The following is a 19,744-nucleotide window of genomic DNA, read 5'->3' on the forward strand; positions in this document are numbered from 1 at the left end:
CATTATCTGTTTTAAAAAGTAGTTTTGCATCATTTCAACACGGGAATCCAAAGTAAACGTAAACTCACTGTCTAATAATTAGGTAAAATTATAAAGGTAAATTAAAAATATTATTAAAACTAAAGAGCAACTGCAGAAATGATTGATGGTGAATGGTGATTAGCTTGCCCATAATATGGCACTGACAGTGTACTTCGTCCGATTCTGGCCGAAGACATCTACTTTCCAAGGGGAAAGGACTCATATCTTTATGAAGACATAACTCGCCTGCTAATTTTTGTTTCTATCCTTTTAAGTTTCATCACCTTTCTTTGATCTGTAGTTTTCTAGTACGTTACCTTTAACTGTGATGACGGGTTCCTGTGTGATCTACTGCTGGTGATTTAAATCTACAATCTCAGGGCCCAAGAGATTGGGTAGATATTAAGTAGGCATTATGTTATTAAGTGACTAAAAGTTTGATTGCCTAGCCTGCTAGAGGTGACTAGAAGGGTGAACTAAGGTTAAAGACAGCATGTCAAGATAGCAAGCTTGGCCTCCCTGTTTCTAATGGATCTGAATTCACTCAGGGACCCAGGACATGGAAGAGAAACAGGTGTGGCATGTGACATGGATTACTAGTCCAAAGCCAGCAATAATTAGGGACCAGCTTGGTTGCATAGTCTTGTCCCTAAATCTAGAGAGCCAAACATTTCAAATGAGGGCTACCTGGATAAAACTCCCGAAGCACAGGGCTCTTTCTTCCTCAATTCAGAAAGACTGTTCTGTGATCATAAAATCATATATCCTAAAAGGAACTTGGAGAGATTATATTGTGCATGCTCCTGACTTCACGTAAAACTATGTCTCACCTATCCATAAATATAACATGTGCCTGTTTCTAAGCCTTCAAGGAAATGACAGTAGCCAGCTTCCTTTGGTAACCTATCTTGAGGCTTACTTTACCTTCCCCAGAAGGAAAATCCTGGTATGACTTCAGAGTCAAAGAGAGCTGGATTCAAATGTCTGTGGTGTTACACTGGTTGTGTGTTTATCAGATTGCTGATCTTGCCAAATCTTAACTTATCTGTAATATGTGAATAAACAATAGTCTACTTACACCGTTCCTCTCACAGTTCTGGAGACCAGGCGTGTGAGATCCAGGTGTCGACAGGGTCATGTTTAATGGGAAGGCACTAGGGAAGGGTCTGTTTCAGGCCTCTCTCCTAGCTTCGGGTAGTTTCTTGTACGGCAGCATTACTCACATCGTCACATGGCAGTCTCTCTGTCGGAATGTTTGTGCCCCAATGTTCCCTTTTTTTATAAGGTCACTGGATTGGAGTAGAGGCCCACTTCTATAATTACCTCATCTTCCATAATTACATCCGCAACACCAACTCAGGTCACATCCTGACTTACTGGCAAGAAGGACTTCAGTATATGCGTTTGGGAGGGGGACTCATGTCAGCCCACAATCCACTCAGATGTGGACTAGCTAGTTCCTGAAAATCTTTTGCCAGGTTCACTTGACATTATACTTGGGACTTAGGACATTATACTTTGTGACCAGCCCCCCAAATAGTACTGGAAGACAGTTCCTTGGAAAAACAACCTCGAAATCCTTGAGTATTAGGAGCGTGGGGAAACATGGTCACCATGGAGGGCCACAGAGTCATGTGCACAAATGGAAGGGAGGGAAAGCACGGACACAGGTGGGCAAGACAAGAAGACGGGTCCTCGTTGAGGCACATCAGGAATGTTGCACACCAGCTAAAGGACCTTTGAAGCAGTGGCGTACACTCTTCTTAGCTCTGGAAAGCTTGTCTTCCTCTAGCCATGGCTGTGCCTTCACCGTGTCTAGAAGCTTCCGGCCCCACTACTGTGAGGTAAAGCAGAGACCTTTGACAGTCCACAGGAGAAAATAGTTTAAAAAGAGACCTAGCCTCAAACACCGGCCTCCACGAGAAGAATAAAATTCACTGAGATGCGTAACAGCACGTGTTTTTGGGAGTTGGGACTAGCAGAGAAAGTTTTAGAATAAGTTTCAAATATATGAAAAATGATGAAGAGCAACATTTTGTAATTCCAAAGCAAGAGCGTGGAGAGGAGGCTTGAATTATGAAAGATGTGATTCAGATTCGATTGGATAAGAACTTCCTGACAGAGTGACCAATTAAAAAAGAAAATTGTGCTGTCTTCCCTCCGTTTCTTACATACTGACATGTCGTTCCTCCTACTATAAAATAATCATCGTCATTCCTGACTATCCAAATGCTGGGCTTTATCTTTCCATCATTTTCTCATGCACCAGAGAGAGACTATCGTTAGGGATCGCAGACCCAGGCCAGGTCCTCGAAGAGCTCACCAACTCATGCCTCGTGCTCAGGATCTACTTGTTGAATAAATATAGAACTGGAGGCGTGTAAATAGATCAATTCTAATACATAGTATTAATAGGTGCCCCGGTACTGTGTTCATATTTCTAACTATGGGCAAAGCGATTAGAGGGTGTTTCACAGAAGAGATGGCATTTGGGAAACATCTTGGAAGATGATTATTGGTTTGTGGGATGGGCCTGAAGGGATCACACACATACACACACACACACACACACACACAGACACACAGACACACAGACACACACACGTGCGCGCGCGCGCGCGCGCGCGCGCGCGCGAGAGAGAGAGAGAGAGAGAGAGAGAGAGAGAGAGAGAGAGAGAGAGAGAGAGAGAAATGGTGCTGGGCTAGTTGGATGCTGAGTACGGTGTTATTGGAGTAGAAGTTACGTGGAAGGAAAGGTAGAGAGGGCCAGTGCTCAGAGAGGAGGCCAGAGGAGAGTCAAATACATAAACCCCAATTCTTTAAAGTGTCTCTGGAGCTCCTAGGAATGCTGATGCTTTATTTACTGTGCGAAGTCCTACTGTATTTAATACTCTTCTGACTTGTCCTGAAAAAGAAGACCTTCTTTTTCGGCCTTCATTTGTTAAGTGTGTAAAACAAAAGAATCATTGCTTGTTCATATTCTAAAAGATAGGAGTGTGAGTGAGGCAGAGCGTCAGTTTGAGACGACTTGCCATCAACATCAGGCATTTGGGGACATCCCTTCTCTTTCAGTAGGTACACACGTGGGACCATGCTACAGCAAGCTGAACAAACTTGGTGTCAGCTTCTTTCCAGAAAGTGGTGGGACGTCATATAGGAGGTAGATGGAAGGAAAGCACGGGCCAGCGAGGTTCTTCAGTGAAACTGGAGGCGCAGAGCACAGCAGATTTGCCCTTGAGCCTTGCCAGCTTATTTGGTGGTATAAAAATCTCATCTGCGCACAGGGAGAGGATGGCTGCTTTGCACTCAGAAGCTTGGGGAACAAGCTTCTGGTAAACACTGCTCCTTAGATCGAATGGTCTCTCTCACCAAGAAAAGAGATGTGAGCGAGGAAAGAAAGGGGCTGGGAGCTGAAGTGCATCGGCTCAGAGAAGCCCTTCGTGTATAACTGTGTGCTGAGTACCCTCTGGTTCTCTGGCACTGTGCTAATGCCAGGAGGCAAATACCATGCACTCCCTGCTAGCGAGCATCCTGAGTCTTCTTCGTGAGACAGACATTTCCCTCGCAAGAGAGATGACTGAGCAGTCACAATACAACATGAGATCAATAAGGGGATAGATAGAGGGTGCTGTGGACCCTGGAAGGGGCCTCTAACTTCGCCTAACGTGGCAAAGCATTCCAGGCATGGCAGCAAGATTCAAGAAATGACTTCGTATGGCTGGAGTGTGAGGTTGGTGGCGGGGACAATTCTGAGGGCCGAGACTAAAGTGTAGATAAGAGTGTGTGGTGCAAAGGGACTGAAATGTCACCTGTAAGCCCTCCCAGCCTTACAGGGCAGAGGACTCAGGCTCATTCGGCAACAACGAGGCCCCACACCTTCTGCACACACGTACCCAAGCAATCACCCTAGAGCGCTGTCCTACCTTCGGCAAAGGATATGCTGAGAAAACCAGGGAAGAGCACAGTTGTAAAGAGTAATTAGTGTTGTGACTAAATAAATGAACACCACCTGTGAATCCTGTTTGGGGAAATGAGTCAAATTAGTGAAACAAGTTGCATAATCACAGCACACGCCAGGCTCAGCCGCTGTAGCCATGCTGGTCACTTCAGGTTTTAATGAATGGCTTCGTGATCAGAGTTCAGGCAGATGAATGAAGAGGAATTCTAGGTTTATGTTCTATTTTCAGTCAGATACGTAACATGTAAATCATTGCCAGGAAAAAAATTAGTGATACATAAATAAGTTAAAGTTACTCTAAACTCACCATGCGAGAACGAATGTCAACATTTGGGTCCATCCGTATGCTTTCATAAATACATATATTTCCAAATACTGATTTGTTTGTTATTTCTTCTGTTCTCTTAGTTTGCATTGGACTTTTCAGTATTTTTGTTTCCTGGGTTCCCCCCTTTTTTCAATGGCGGAAGGGCTAGTTTTGCTCTATGACACGAGTTTTTCTTTGATTCCTTCTCTCCTCCCCACCCCACTCCATGTATTGGAAGGTACTTGTTGTAAGTTCCTCTGATAGTTACTATCAGATTATTAAATAATATTGATGCATGTTTCAAACCTATGCTCTAAGCCTATGTTTCTCCAATTACTAGTATCAAGAACGAAACAATATCTATTGACTTCACCCCTATGTGTAAAGGAAATATGACCTACACTTTCTTTCCTCCAGCGCCCCACACCCAGTTTTTGTTATTCTGCTCGGGGATTTTTGTCCCAGTCTTGAATAGTGAAATTGTTGGTTCTTAAATAATTGGACGTCTTGTATCAAGAATGATACAGTTCACATTTTTCTTGGAAACAATGCTATTTAACAGTGTTTGCATTCCTCAGCTTCCAGATTGCGGGTTAATTTCGGTTAACATAGCAGACGTTGCCTTTACTTCTCACTGAGAGCGTGGGCAGGTAATAAAATTTGGGGATCCTAGTGTAACCATTCTCTCTGGAAACCACGTAGACAAATTCCACTGACATCTTTTTCTTTTCTACAGGGTCTATTTATTTTTCCTGGATTTGGGGAAGATTCTTACATTAGACTTAATATCCAGTAGACCAAAATGCGTTATCAGTTTTCACAAAGTCCACAGTAAAACCTTTCAAACTGGAGGCACTCTTTTCATTTTAGGGAGATTTTCTTCAATATATGTTTTAGAAATTTGTTCTGGTTGCTTCCTCATTGACTCTCATTATGCATAAGCTACATATGTTGTGTTTGTGTTTCTAGTTCATCTTTTTCTCTTTAATCATTTTCAGTTCCTTTTGTCTCATTCTGATGCTGGGTGATTTTCTCATGCTCACCTTAATAGTTTCTAAACCAGATTGATTTTCAAAGTCATTTCAGGAAATTTTACTAAATACAGACTTTTTAGCGTTAGTGGGCCTTTTAAAGGCCCCCTGAATCAAAATCTCTATTTGACCCCAGCAATGTATACGTTACATAAAACAGCCCCCCCAATATTTCTGATGATCATCTAAGTTTGGGAACCATTGTCCTATTTCACTAGTCTAATTCCACTTAATTCAGGGGTGATTTTCCTCTTTACTGCTTTTCATGCAGTTTTACACTCCGCAATGGAATTTTTTGCTTACTTGTGTTCATTTCATAAAATCCCTTTTGATCTCTGTTGCCTCATTACCTCTCTTATAGCAACTTTGTGTTTTGAGTAATTACTTTGAGAATACCGAGCAGTTACTCTTTTAAACTTTGTCTTTCTCTTGTGGCAAATCTTTTCCAAAGTATACTTTTTAAAAAAAAAATCTCTTGCATGTTATGTTTATTTCTTGGTGTTTATATGTTTATAATTTGTGTTGAGGAAGTATTTTTTCCATGCTGGGGGCCTATTTGATAACCCACTCTTTAGTGGTATCTTAAGTGACTTCTCTGCATTTCCACGCTCTCTTAATTTGAGGGCTGCACGATATGCATTTACCTAGGACGTTTTATCATTCAGCCACCTGAGGAGCATGAGAGGCCATTTCCTGAGCAGACTTGGCAGTAGAGCTTGGCCTCACACGGCATTTTCTTCATATCAGGGGACTCTTGCATCAAGACGCATTTCTACACACCTTGGGTACACTTCACCCTGCCCACTATTCCATTTACCTAATGTGATTACATCTAGTATCTCACATGAAGCGTCTATCCATGCGAACATGGGAGGACTTATGTGAGCCAGGTAGTATCCTGTCTAGTTCCAGAATGTTTGTCCTATTGCCTTAGGAATGGCCACATTGGTGACATTTGGATTAGAGAAACATTCCCACCTTCATGGGAGTCCCATGTGACTGGGCCATGTGCATGTGTTCCCCACACTGTGTATTCCAGATTGTCCCGTACTAGTGAGTCCCTCTACCTCCTACTGACGGCACTTGCCTTAAGATCTCAGCCCTCCATAGTAAGACCTTCTCCCCTAGGTGTTGGAGTAAGTCCTCAAAAAAGGCAAGGAATAGCCAGAAACTGGAAATAAGTCCACTATCTATCTGTGGTTAGGGTTAATAAATTGTGGTATATTTGCACAATAAAATACAAACGAAATGCAAACCTTGATAGCCACGTGCATCGGGATGGACAAATATCAAAAACAAAGTTGACCAAGAGTCAAATGGAAGACACCAAGCAACTGTGCTCCACTCAGGATGAGAAGCTGTATGTCTTCCCTCCATGTGAGGCCATCACTGTGGTATCAGATGCAGGTTGCTGATGCTTGTAAAATGGCTTTGTGACCTGGTTCGGCCCTGAGGAGAGGCTATTCCCTATTCTTGCTTGGAGTTCTCAAAAGAGGAAGGTGGGAAGCTTCCTTTCCTGTGAGACTTTTCCCCAGAAACTCCGACACAATGGCTAGAGATATACACATGGTGCTATGACTCGTGGTTCAGCTGTGAACAGCGCGGGGCCTCCTTTTCACTCAGCTCTGTGTATGTGCACTTTCCTCAGAGCTAGGGTTAGTGCTGGCGTGCTTGCTGATGAGAACAGTGAGGTCTGGTGAGTTGAAGTGACGCGTTGCTCTTGTCGAGGACAGCTGAATTCAATGAATTCGACAAATGAATTCAAACACAAGCCAAAGTCCGCCCACTGTCCCATCATTATGCCTCATGTTTCAAGCCTGTCATCATCAAAAGCTGAGAGCTACTTTCAGTCATTCAACAAACATTTTTTGAGCACCTATTATGTGCCGGGCCAGGTGTTGAGGACACAGCAGTGAACAAGACCTACCATTTCACTGCTGTCCGGACACTAAAAACATAGAATGGAATGTAGACATGGAAGACAAATGTGCACAAATAACTATTAAATGGCAGTCGTGAAGAAGTTACTGTGTGATAGTATGTAAAGGGGGAACACAGACTACAGGGTCAGAGAAAGGATTTCTTGAGGAAGTGGCCCATGAGCTGAACCCCAGTTGATAAACAAGTTAATCAAGCAAAGAAGCAAGGAGAATAGCAGTACTACAGAGGCAGAGCCTGTAGGAAGAGCCCAGAGGCTAAGAAGAACTTGGTAAACTAAAGCAATTGGCATAGGTCTGTAGGAAGGAAGGTGGGCAGTGGCCAAAGACGGGGAGCTACATACTTTGCAGAGCTGTGTAAAAGCCATCATGATCAGGACTTGGGTTTTATCCTGAGAATAAGGACAAGTCTCTGCAGGGTTTGAAGAAGAGGATAGGCATGGTCATATCCATTGCTTTGTCTGCTAAAAAGAGGGTGAAAAGAGCAAACCTGCTTATTCCTGAGCCAAAACATAATGGGGAATAATTACTGTCTACTAATTACATGGTTATAGATAGTATCTATAAGACTCTTTAAATAAATGAGAATATGCCACTCTCCATCACAGATCTGGCAAACCTTAAAAGACATCGCTGGCATGCACAACTTTTCAAGTCGAAGCTTCGTCTTCTGAACAGGAGACGTCGGAATCTTGGTGTAACCGCCATCAATCTTGCCACCGTCCCCCTCTCCAGTCAGACTTGCCTACCCTGCTGCAAACACAAGCTTGGGAACACAAATCCTGAAGACGGCTTAGGAGCCAAAGACATAGAGCACGTGGCAAAATAAACGGGCCTTTATTTTAAATCAACGTGTTCTTTTTATAGTTTATAGTTTCTAATCCAATGACTCTAAAGAGGCCATTGATTAGGTCTCTTTTAATACCAGAGAATTAATTTCAATATAACTTCATTGGGTGGCCCGCCAGCCTCTCCCTTTCCAATGATAAGTATCCTTTGTTCTTCTATAAACTGGGAACTAACTGATTACTCTCCAGAATAATGCCACCTGGAGTGACGAATGGTTCAGTTCACACCTGTGTATTGAGTGCCCGGAGCGTGCTGGTACTATGTCTTATGGTTTGGAGATGGATGTCAAGATGGGTAAGTCAGGTTCTCTGTCCTCAAGAGGCCTGCAGCCTTCAGAGAGGAGCGGAGGGGATGAGGGCAAACTGTGATACAGGTGCTACCCAGAGGGAAAACGTAGTGTGGATTCTCACAAGCAAGAGAGACACCAGGAGTCTGAGCTGTTTCTTTAATCTCTGGCAGTAGGAATTATTTTTTTGGAAGTTGTTATAAAACATATATATATATACACATACGCGCGTATATATACATATATATACATATATGTGTGTGTGTATATACATGTATATATATATATATATATATATATAGAGAGAGAGAGAGAGAGAGAGAGAGAGAGAGAGAGAGAAAGAGAAAGCCCCTGCTTTAAATTTTCTGCTGAACCAGGTAAAAGGCACCTCCCCAAGCCAGAAGAACGTTTAACCACAATAATTAACCATTTTCACATTAGAGGAAGGCCCTTTCTATTCTTTAGGACTTTGGTGCCATCAAGTATCCAATGAGTCAGGTAAACATGGCAGGTCCTGCAGAATGACATTGTATTTGATAGCCAGTCAAACCCCCAGATGCCATCAAGTGGCAGCTCCTTTGTAGAGGGGCCCAGGGGGTGGTGATCACCAAATATCAATTCCGATTTATAAATGTTTAATCTCCTCACAAACAGACATCCCTAAATAGGCTGAAATGGTTCGCTCGCCTCTGCTTGGTACCTGTCATCCTCCTAGAAATCTGAAGTAACATAAATCACACACTCCAATCACTAGAACAGAAGTAGAATATGACCGAAACTATACTTTGGGTATTAAAATACGTAATCTTCCTCAAGGCACCCCTTCACCTGGGATCCTGAGTTTTTGGCCCCTTTTAGGAGGTGACGTTTCACTGCTAATGCTTCAGTTCGTGGTTGTTTTATACCGATCCAGGTCCAGGGACAATTGCTCCCAAAGTTTTTCAGAAAAACCTCAGCTGTCATTTGCATTTTAGATTCCTACAGTGGATTGTCAGGCATTAGAGAGTTAATCCATGCTTTAGGTATTATGTGTGTGTGTGTATGTGTGTATATATACTATATATATGTGTGTGTGTGTGTGTGTGTGTGTGTGTGTGTGTGTGTGTGTGTGTGTGTGTATACATACACATATACATAGTGTTTCCCCGAAAATAAGACCTAGCCTGGCAATCAGCTCTAATGAGTGTTTTGGAGCAAAAATTAATATAAGACCTGGTTTTATTTTACTATAATATAAGACTGGGTCTAATATAATATAATATAATATAATATAATATAATATAATACTGGGTCTTATATTAATTTTTGCTCCAAAAGACACATTAGAGCTGATTGTCAGCTAGGTCTTATTTTTGGAGAAACATGGCATATATATATATATATATACATGTATATGTGTGTGTGTGTGTGTATATATATATATATTAATTTTCCAATTTGACACAGTGGAGCAGGTTGCTATTATTGAGAAACTGAAGCACCAGGTATGATTAAATAAGATCACACATTTCATTCTCTCTTTAATTTCACATCACTTTTCAGCAGCTGAAGCCATGTGCTCCCCGCCATGGTGTTGTCAGCCAGCCAGCACCGTGCATTTTCAGTGTGCCCAGCAGAGCGGTAGGTAGCACAATGTTTCCAAAGGAAGCCACCCTGCTGGGCTGTGGTGAGTCAAATCTGTTTTTGCCTCTACATTATTCAGGATTGTAACTAAAAGTAGTTTCAGAAAACAGAGAAGACTAGAATCAAGGATAAAGAAACACTTAGGAGCAATCTTCACAGCGGCTCCTCTCAGCCCCTCCCCCTCGTTTCTCTGCAACTCCATCACAGCGCTCCCCACCCACCCCCTCCTCTGCTTCTAAGATTAGGAGTTGGAAATGGCCTTCGTACATTGCCTTTGCACGCATGCCCTAAGAAGTTACACTGGTGGTATTCTTGACGTCATTAAGAAATGAAGCTGAGATAAGGGGCTATTTCTCAGAATTAAGGTTCGGTGTGTCTGACCCCTGCTGTTTAACAGCAGACAATTCAGGACCAACCTAAAGCGGCATCTCTGTCTGCATTGAGAAGTAAGCAGTAGTCATGTGGCATAACCAGCATGGCAGTAAGTAGCGTCATCAATGAGTCTCTGGAGAGAGAAGAATACTTGTCTCTTCTCAGCTGGGTGCTCTTCCTTTGCATCCAGAGCCCAATCACTGTGACCAGGAATGGGTCAACTGTGTAGTGTGGTGTAGGTTAATTCACTCCACAAATGCAGTCTGAATGCCTACGTGCCAACTGCGGTCCTAGGTAGCACCTAACACACCATCGCTGGTCTAATGCAGCTCATCCATTCTTTATGATCTGCCTCTGCTCACTGCTCCAGTCGTATCCATTCATCCCCCAGCGTGCTCTGTCAGGTGAGATGCCTTACAGTCCCATGCCTACCGGGCTCTTTCTTGCATCCGTTCATTGTGGCCCATGTGCCTGGGGAGCCTGGGCCGCCTTCTGCCTCTTTGCCTGCCAAACTTCGGGTCTCACTTACTCCAGGCACTACCCCTGGCCTCGCCCCTTCTCTGAGCTCCCCTAAAATATGTCTTCTTGTCTTTCATTCCTACTCTAACCATTTCAAGGGTAGAGATCGTATCTTATTCATTATGGTCTGCATTCTGCCTGACACACAGTGAGTGCTCAAAACACATTTGTTGAATTAATCATTGAATTCACTTATATCCTTAAATAAGATTCAGATGCAATCATGAGCCCTCCATGTCATTTTTGTAAGACCCACAAGATATCTCTTAAATATAAAGTGCAGAGATTGTGACATTTGTAATCTTGATCACCCTAATTGTAGTGAGAATTAACACTCCTATGTGCTTTCTTATGAAAATCACCTCCTCTCCCTGGTATGCTTTTTAATAAGAATGGAACCCCTTGGCAAAATTAAATTGGAACTGTTAGAAATATTAGGTGGTTCTTTGTTGGAATCATTCTGGAGAATTACTAAGCCTTGCTGAGTACAAACTAAAATTTATTTTAAAAATAAGACGTAAGAGATTTACAACTATGAAAAATAGATGTACATGTAGCTGAAAGTTCGAAAGCACTGGGTAAAAATGTAAGAGCTGTGTTTGGTGGTAAGTGAAGGGTTGTATTTTCCTTTTTTTCAAAATGTTCTTTAGTATTTTATAATTTATTTTTGATGAAAATAATATTAGAAAGAAAAACAAGAATTTTTTTGAAAGAAGCACTTATCCAGAAGGTTTTGTTTTTCTTGTATGAGCTCTAGTGTATCAATTGAAGGTTTTCTCTGAGCAAAGAAATATCTTGCCAGTACTGTTGTGTTACATGTTTTGTTTTGTTTTAAATCTCAGGCTTTTTATCAACAAGATGTTCATTTATTCGACAAATAAATATTAGATATCTACTATGTGTCAGAAACTCTAATACGCACTCCTTTTCTCTCTATTAATAATAATGGTGATTCACAGTATATACATGTATCAAATGATCACATTATACACCTTAAACGCACACAATGTTAATATGTCAACTATATCTTCATAAAGCTAGGAAAAGAATAATGAGGACAAATTTTTATAGCACTTGCTACCTCCCAAAGCTCTTTCCCACGTATTAAAACTACTATCTCTCACAATTCTATCAAGTAGATAGGACATGTGCATTTAGTCAGAGAAACACTGGCTGCTGTAACAAATATTTCTAAGTTAGTGGCTTAGATAACAGTTCTAGCTGAAGGTTGCAAATCAGTGGGTGACTCTGTTCCACAGTCATTTTGGGGTCCAGGCTGAGAGCAGCTGTGCCACTTTTAATATACCATTTTTGAGCCTGTGTTGGTCCTTGCCATGTCAGCTCGAAAGTAAAGGGCCGTGCGCAAGAAAGCAGAGGTTATAAATGTCACTTGTGCTTCTATTCTGTTGGCAAGAGCTGATCACATAACTGCTTGAGCCTCTAGGGAAGTTTGGGATTGTCGTCTAGTCTTGTCCTGGGGTGAAGGGAAGAATGGATTTTGGTGGATAGCTGCAGTCGCTGCCACAGCAGGTATTTTTCAATTGCCATTTGTAAGATGAAAAAAACTAAGGCTCAAAGAGGTCGACCTGCTTAAGGTCCCTCAGTTAGACCTGAACAGTCAGAGCTAGAAGTCTGGCTCCTGAATCCCAGATCAATATCGCTTCCATCATTTCATGTGGTCTTGGAATGGAGTGATAGCAAGGTACTCGCTTGGAGAAGCCTCCCCCGTGGATATGCTATGCTCGCTCTGCATGAATGTGGCCTGTCATAGCACAGCCTGGAATTTGATATTCTTGTCTTGCTTTGCTTGGTGCAGCCTAGACCGGAAAGAAGATCTTCCTAGTGCCTGAAGAAAGGTTAAATACTACCTTGTAAACATTTTAACATAAGCAATGTGTTTGGCTTTCTACCAGCTCCAGAGCAAGGCTGAGAACAAACTCCTAACATCCATACCCACATCGAAAGTGGAAGCACTGTCCAAAGGCATGAGGCTAGCTGGGGCTCTCCCTTCCGTTGCTCCCTATCTGGTGAATTTGGTTGGAGAGCTTATTATGTGGTAGGCACAGGGCTACAGAAAGGATCCAGACAGATAGAACTCCAGCCGTCAAGACAACAACTAACAAAATGACTGACCAAGGATGCTGAGAGGTAGGGAATAAGGGTGGTAGACCTATTTCAGAGAAGGCTGCTGAGGAAGTAGTTCTGAGGAGGTCATGTTTAAGCCGACTCCAAAAGGTTTAGGAGAACTCAGTCATGTTAAGAACAGTGAGAAGCGTCTTCCGGACAGAAAAACATGGTATGAGCAGTGGTTCTGTGCAAGAAGAACGTGTCACATTCAGGGAACTGAAGCTGTCCCCAGGGATATTGAGTGAATGGAAACTGGTCAAGATGATAATGACTAAAGCATTCTCACTTAATCTTCACAACAACCTCTGAGGTGGGTTACTATCCCCATTTTACAGATAAGGAAACCGAGGATATAAAGAAGTTAAATATCTTGCAGGATGTCACACAGCTAATAAATGGGAGGGCCAAGATGTAGACTCAAGGAGTCTCCTGCCCCGACAGCCCTGCGTTGCACTGTCATCCTGCCAGAGAAAGACTCCAGACATTACACTCTAGCCATAAACAATTCTTCTCTCATTTAAATTTAAAAAAAAATAATAATAAGATCTCTCTTCCATTAGGAAAAGTTTCTTGAGCTAAGATCTCTGGATCCCTCCCTCCCCCAAGGGAACCATGGATAGAATCAGTGGGGCTGATGAAGCTGGAAATGTATAATACATACATATATATATATATTATATTATGTAGAATGAGTATTATATACAGAATATACTTTAATCAAATGAAATTATACTGAATTTAATATACAAACTTACACTTAGTTTTACTAAAATTTAACATTTCTTTTTCTATTATGAATATAAGTACAAAACCTCAGTACTCTTAGCCGTTCATGTGACTTTGTCACTAGGATCACAGGTAATTTTTAATCCCATAACAATTGCTGAGGATATCTGGAAATATCATTTGCACTCATCACTACTTTTAAATTATGATAGTTATTATTCCTGCCAATAAATCCTTCTATTTAATGCATCGATAAAGAAACACATGTATTGTTCTATCACATGTTCTTGAAACTATTTCGATGTTTTTAAATATAATTTGTTTCTTTTATAATCCTACATATATTTTATTTTTGCATGTAAGCACATTCTTGAGAAGAAATCCACACACTCCACCAGATTGCCGAAGGAGTCCACAGCACACACAAAACAGATCTCTTTCCCTAACTCTTTCTGTGTTTAAACTTTTGCCCTCCTTTCCTACATCATCAGATTTCTAGAATCGTCTATTGATTGTACTTTTTCACATTCCATGTGTTCCACAGTCCATTGTTTTCTGGCTTTCATCCCCAACTTCTTTGCACAAGATGGTCACTGTAAGATCACTGGGAATATTCCAAAGTTCCATGAATGCATCTGTAAACTTTTGCCTCTGTGGATCCTGTTTTTCTTTAAGGGACTCTGTCTCTTGCTTCAGCTTCAAGAAAATCACTCTTCCTTACTGACTTTGCCGTGTCTTTACAGGCTACTCCACCAATGACTCCTCAGAAAATAATGTTCTAAGTGTACTTCCTGGGAAACCACCTCAGCTCCTAACACACCAACTGCACCTACACACTGGTGATTCTATTCCCAGCTAGTTCTTCCAAGCTTCATTCCTAAATTCCCAGCTGTCCATAGAAAAATGTCACCTTCATTGCCCAGAGGCATCTCAACTCAGTACATGATCATTGAACACACTTACAGGAGCCCTCCCTTATCTGCGGTTTCACTTTCCACGGTTTCAGTTACCCGCGGTTAACCGTGGTCCAAAAAATATTAAATGGAAAATTCCAGAAATAAGCAATTTATCAGGTTTAAATTGCATGCTGTTCTGAGGAGTGTGATGAAATCTCATACCATCTTGCTGTGTTCCCCCAGGGATGTGAATCGTCCCTTTGTCCAGTGTTTCCACATGCTACCTGCCCGTTATCAGATCAACTGTCACAGTATCACAGAGCTTGTGTTCAAGTAACCCATATTTTATTGCTATAAGTGTTCTAGTTTATTATTAGTTATTGTTGTTCATCTCTTAATGTGCCTAATTTATAAATTAAGCTTTATTATAGGTATGTATGTATGTATTGGAGAAAACATAGTATAGATAGGATTTAGTACAGGGGTGTCCAAACTTTTTTCAATGTTTTTCACCAAGGGCCATATGCGGTAAAATACACAAACAGCCGGGCCACTCACTCGAGGTGAAGTACATATTGCCTCACCTGGTTTATTTAAGTAAACTAAATATATTTTTGGAATTTGCTGCGGGCCAAGTAACAACGGATTGCGGACTGCAGTTGGCCCGCAGGCCGCAGTTTTGACACCCCTGGTTTAGTATCATCCACAGTTTCAGGCGTCCACTGCGGGTGTAGAACGTATGCCCCTTGGAAATGGGGAGACTACTGTATTGCCTCAACCCTGCTCTTTTCTCCTGCATCCTTGTTTTGATTATTACTATCAGTCTCTTCTGATCACCAAGCTAAAAGCCTCAAGGTTGCCCTCAGTTGCTCCCTTTTCCTTACCTCTATTTCTACTGAACAAATAGCTCCTACAGGTCTGTTATTGAGGAAGTGGGGGTGATCTGGCCCAAGAACAACGTGAAGTACTGAGAGCCAAATAAACATTCTAGGTGTAAGTTTGGTGAGGATAATATCAACTTATAACCCTTTGCTCTGTGACTTTGTGAAAATTGCTCTGTGACTTTCACTATTTTTCCCAGGGCCACAACTTCCACCGGGAGTCTGATGGCTGACTGACAACTTAAAATTCCAATTGGAATGGTTTTCCTCTCTTTCTTGGTGTGGAGCATGTTAAAAGTAGGCCACGTTCCCCTTCCCAGTGTCACATAAAGCTTTTTCTAAACTTTTTCATCTTAGAGCAGGGTGAGGGAGGCATGCAGGTCAGGAAAGGTCTGTCTTGACAAATACTGTCATAAGCCAGCTGTCGTTCTTGAGGGCTGACAAGTATTTACTCTTTGATGGATTCTTCAGATTCTCCAGCCATTGCTGGCGATGGCTCACCTATGGTTCCCTTCATGAGAGCAAATGAATCTGTGTCCTTCTACAAGTTTGTTTGTCTTCAACCCACAGTCTCTCCGCAAAGCATCAGCTTTTTGACTTGAGTTGTGTTTTTCTTTTTTAAGTGGCCTCTTTGGGGAGGCCTTAACTCGCCCACACCAGCTCTCTTGAGCATTATGGCGCAGATCTGGTCCTCAGGAAATGCTTATGACGTCCTTGCCCTATCAAACGAGGGCAGGCTGTCCCTAGCATTCAAATCTTTTATTGAATCTGCCACTAGAGAAGTTAGCAAGCTGCACATTCTGGTTCTTTAGCTGTCTCACGTTGTCCCCCAGCCTGCACAGACACATGTCAAGTTGTTTGAGAGCCCCCTCAAAGCTTCCTCAGCTAGACTTGGGTTCAGGAAGTAACCCCTCCCACTCAAGCAAATGGAGGCCCATTAGGATGTCAAGGACTCATACCCAGTGTTCTTTATAGAAAACCTGCTTCTAGAACTTTTTCATTGATACCTACATACGGAAAAGTGCACTTATATTAACTGTGCAGCTCACTGACTTTTTACAAATCGAATGTGCCCATGAAACTAGCATGCGGATCATGAAATAGCTTGTCTGGTGTCCCAGAAGCCCTGCTTATCACTCCCTTCCAGCCACTACCCCCTGAAGGGTAAACATTATTTGAAATTCTATAGTATAGTGTGATCTGTTTTTGTTCATTATGTACATGGAATCATTCATTATGTACTCTTGTGTCTGACTTGTTCCTCTCAACGTTATACAAAGTTGTAGCACAGGGGAGCCTGTGGTGGTAGAACAGCTCTGTATCTTAATTGTGATGGTGTTTACACAAAGCCACACATTATAAAATCCTAGGGCTACACACACACACACACACACACGTGAAAATGATGGATTGTACCAAAATCAGTGTCCCAGTTTTGTATTCTACTATAGTTGCAGAAGACGTTGGCACTGGGGAATGCTGGGTGAAGTGCACACAGGACTGCCCTGAACATTTTTCTTCAACTTCCTCTGAATCGATAATTATTTCAAAAAAGGAACAAAGCTGGTATATATCTTTCTGTTTTGGCAATAGAGTTCCATTACCCTACCCTAAAAATGGTATTTAGAGTTTATTTTATTCTATAGAATTTAAGAATTAAAATAGTGTAGTCGATACAGAGAAAAATGTATAAACGATGTCAAGCTTATATCTGTTCCTGCCACTTAATTTTACATTAATGGGAATAGTGAGAGTTAGCATATAAGAATATAAACATTTGAAGATGTTTGGAATTACATTTTCTTTTACATTTATTTTAGCAAGATTAAAGGCAAAAATCACTTCCTTAGGAACCTTCATCTTTAGTCTCTTTCAAGTAAAAACTCAGAATTATTTATCAACATGGGATCTCTCTCTCTCTCTCTCTCTCTCTCTCTGTCTTTTCTCTCCCTCACTCTCTTCCCCTCTTTCTCTATGTTCATGTAGTAGTCAAAAAAACAAAACAAAACAAAAATAAACCTACACTGGAACCTAGATAATTACTAAATTACTATCAGGAGTGAAAATCTTTGTAAACTTGAGCGTTTGTTCTTCCAATCAAATCGTATAAACCGGGGTGCATATTTCAGACTTAGAAGAAAACGTAATAAATGAGGTCATGTGAGGGGTTCCTTTCATAGGTGTGTGAGCTGACCTCTCTACTCCACCCTGACCCCCAGCCACCACCTCAGCCTGGAGAAGCCATATTGCTCTTTGAAATCACATAGTATATGTCCTGTCTGCTATCCCTTACGGTCACAATATAACGTGCTTTCTATAGGAAAAGCGAATGAATTCTTCATTCATTTCCATGGACTGTTTGTTAAACGCTGTCACTTTCAGTTTGCCAGTAGAGGCACTGCAGGTAGTTACCTGCAGGAAAGGAGGACAGAAGATTGGCAGGTCTCACATTTACATCTTGGAGGAATTCCATAACCACCACCTCAGCTGTTGTTTTATACTTAGCCAAGTAGAGAAATATGTATAAGTGAAGAAAAGCCAGAGTAGCTTCTCTCAACTTATAAATGAGCAAATTACCAGCAGATTATCTAATTTTCCTCCCTGCTGCTCTGACACCTGCATACCATCAGTGTTTTGAACTAATATGTCAATACAGGGGCACAAAGTGCTTTATGCGCTACACAGATTTCTAGCTTGAGGGTGTGAATGTTTATGATAGAAAATGTCTCCCTTAAATCCCACAGGGGACATGTGACAGGAAGGGAATCTCTGAAATAACCTCCACTCATGGTTTTGTACCAATGGCTCTAGATAAAGGGAAAATTGGGATTTTTGAGCTCTGTATGCTATAATCTACTCTTTGTGGTTATACACTCTAAGCTTTTCTTTCCATAGTTGTCTCCCACCGATTTGTTTTGGTCATCTTCAGAAAGGACAATATTTCTTAGTAGTTATAGGAGGATATTGTTATTTAATACCAAACCGAGGTAATTAAGTTTCCCTGTGCTTATTCTGTGTCATCTGTGAGTTGCGTCTAGAAAGAAGAGGAATTTTGAAGTTAGCCCAGCCTTTGAACCTAGCTCTGATTTTTACTGGGTGTGTCACCTTGGACATGCTATTTAACCGTTCTGAACCTCGTTTCCCCCCATTATAAATTTTAGATAAAGGTGTTACCATAGACATCATTGCATTAGATATAATATGTAAAAGTAAATAAATAAATAGAGCATGTCCTCATGGATATTTACTTTACAAATGATTTAATAGAAGCTATCGTGACAGATGGCCATGGTGGGGGGTAGGAACAGTTTTGGAAAGGAGCCAGGTACATGTTTCATAAGGAGAAATGAAGACCAATCCACGTGAAAGAATATTCCAAGCCAATGTACAATAAATGTTATAAAGACTATAAGAGCTTAGAGAACAGAGCAAAAGTACGGGTGAGGGGTCATGCAACTATTCCTGAGTTGAGGATTGGAGATTGGATGGGGAGGGAACAAGAAAGACTGTTCAAAAAAAAAGTGAATAACACAGACTGGATCTGACAGGTTTTGTCTATGGAATGCTGAAATGTTCAGGGAGACATGGGAGGTGAGGTTGAGAGACAATATCAACAACTTTGATTATCAGAGGTGTTTATATTTAATGCACGAGCAAATCACCGCAAAAAGTTGGGGGCTGGTCTCTAGCATGATGAATGTAGCAATTACTGAAGACTAAGAGAGGTTTGTGGGGGAAAGGAGAGACTTCTAAATGTTTATTAAAATAATCCATATATGGACAGGTGAACGCTTGTAAAGGAGTGGTGATTCCAGGAATGAAGAGGAAATAGCACATTGCAGGCCATTTCTAAGGCAAGTAAGATTCAGGAGGCCATCTGGTTTCAATATAAGACTTTAAAAAGAATCATAGGGTGGTAGGAACGGAACACTGAAGAGGAGACAGATAATGAATTACATATTAAGTTTGAGAGAAGAGCTCAAAACCATGGAGGTGATTGTTTAAAATCATGTGAAAAATAGCTCGCCCAAGGAGAGAAGATAAAGAACTGAGAAAAACGGAATTCCTCAGAGAGAGGGTCCCAGTGCTGAGGCAAGAGAAGAAATAAGCCAACTATGTAAGAAAACCAAAAGGAGGAATGTATTCTGAGATACTTAATCGGGACTGAGACCTTTACATTGATTCCAAGTCCATAGGAGCCCTCAGAATTC

At 41.5% G+C, this 19,744-nt stretch overlaps 1 protein-coding gene across 2 annotated transcripts in view; it reads left to right on the forward strand.

Annotated features, from left to right (window-relative positions):
* The window catches only part of SAMD12 (sterile alpha motif domain containing 12), a 366,678-nt gene that overhangs the window by 240,925 nt on the left and 106,009 nt on the right, over window positions 1–19,744 (forward strand). The window lies entirely within an intron of this gene.

Source organism: Rhinolophus sinicus, chromosome 6 (assembly GCF_057876585.1).
Source record: "Rhinolophus sinicus isolate RSI-liver-muscle chromosome 6, RSI-T2T, whole genome shotgun sequence".
In the NCBI taxonomy this organism is placed as follows: Eukaryota; Metazoa; Chordata; class Mammalia; order Chiroptera; family Rhinolophidae; genus Rhinolophus; species Rhinolophus sinicus.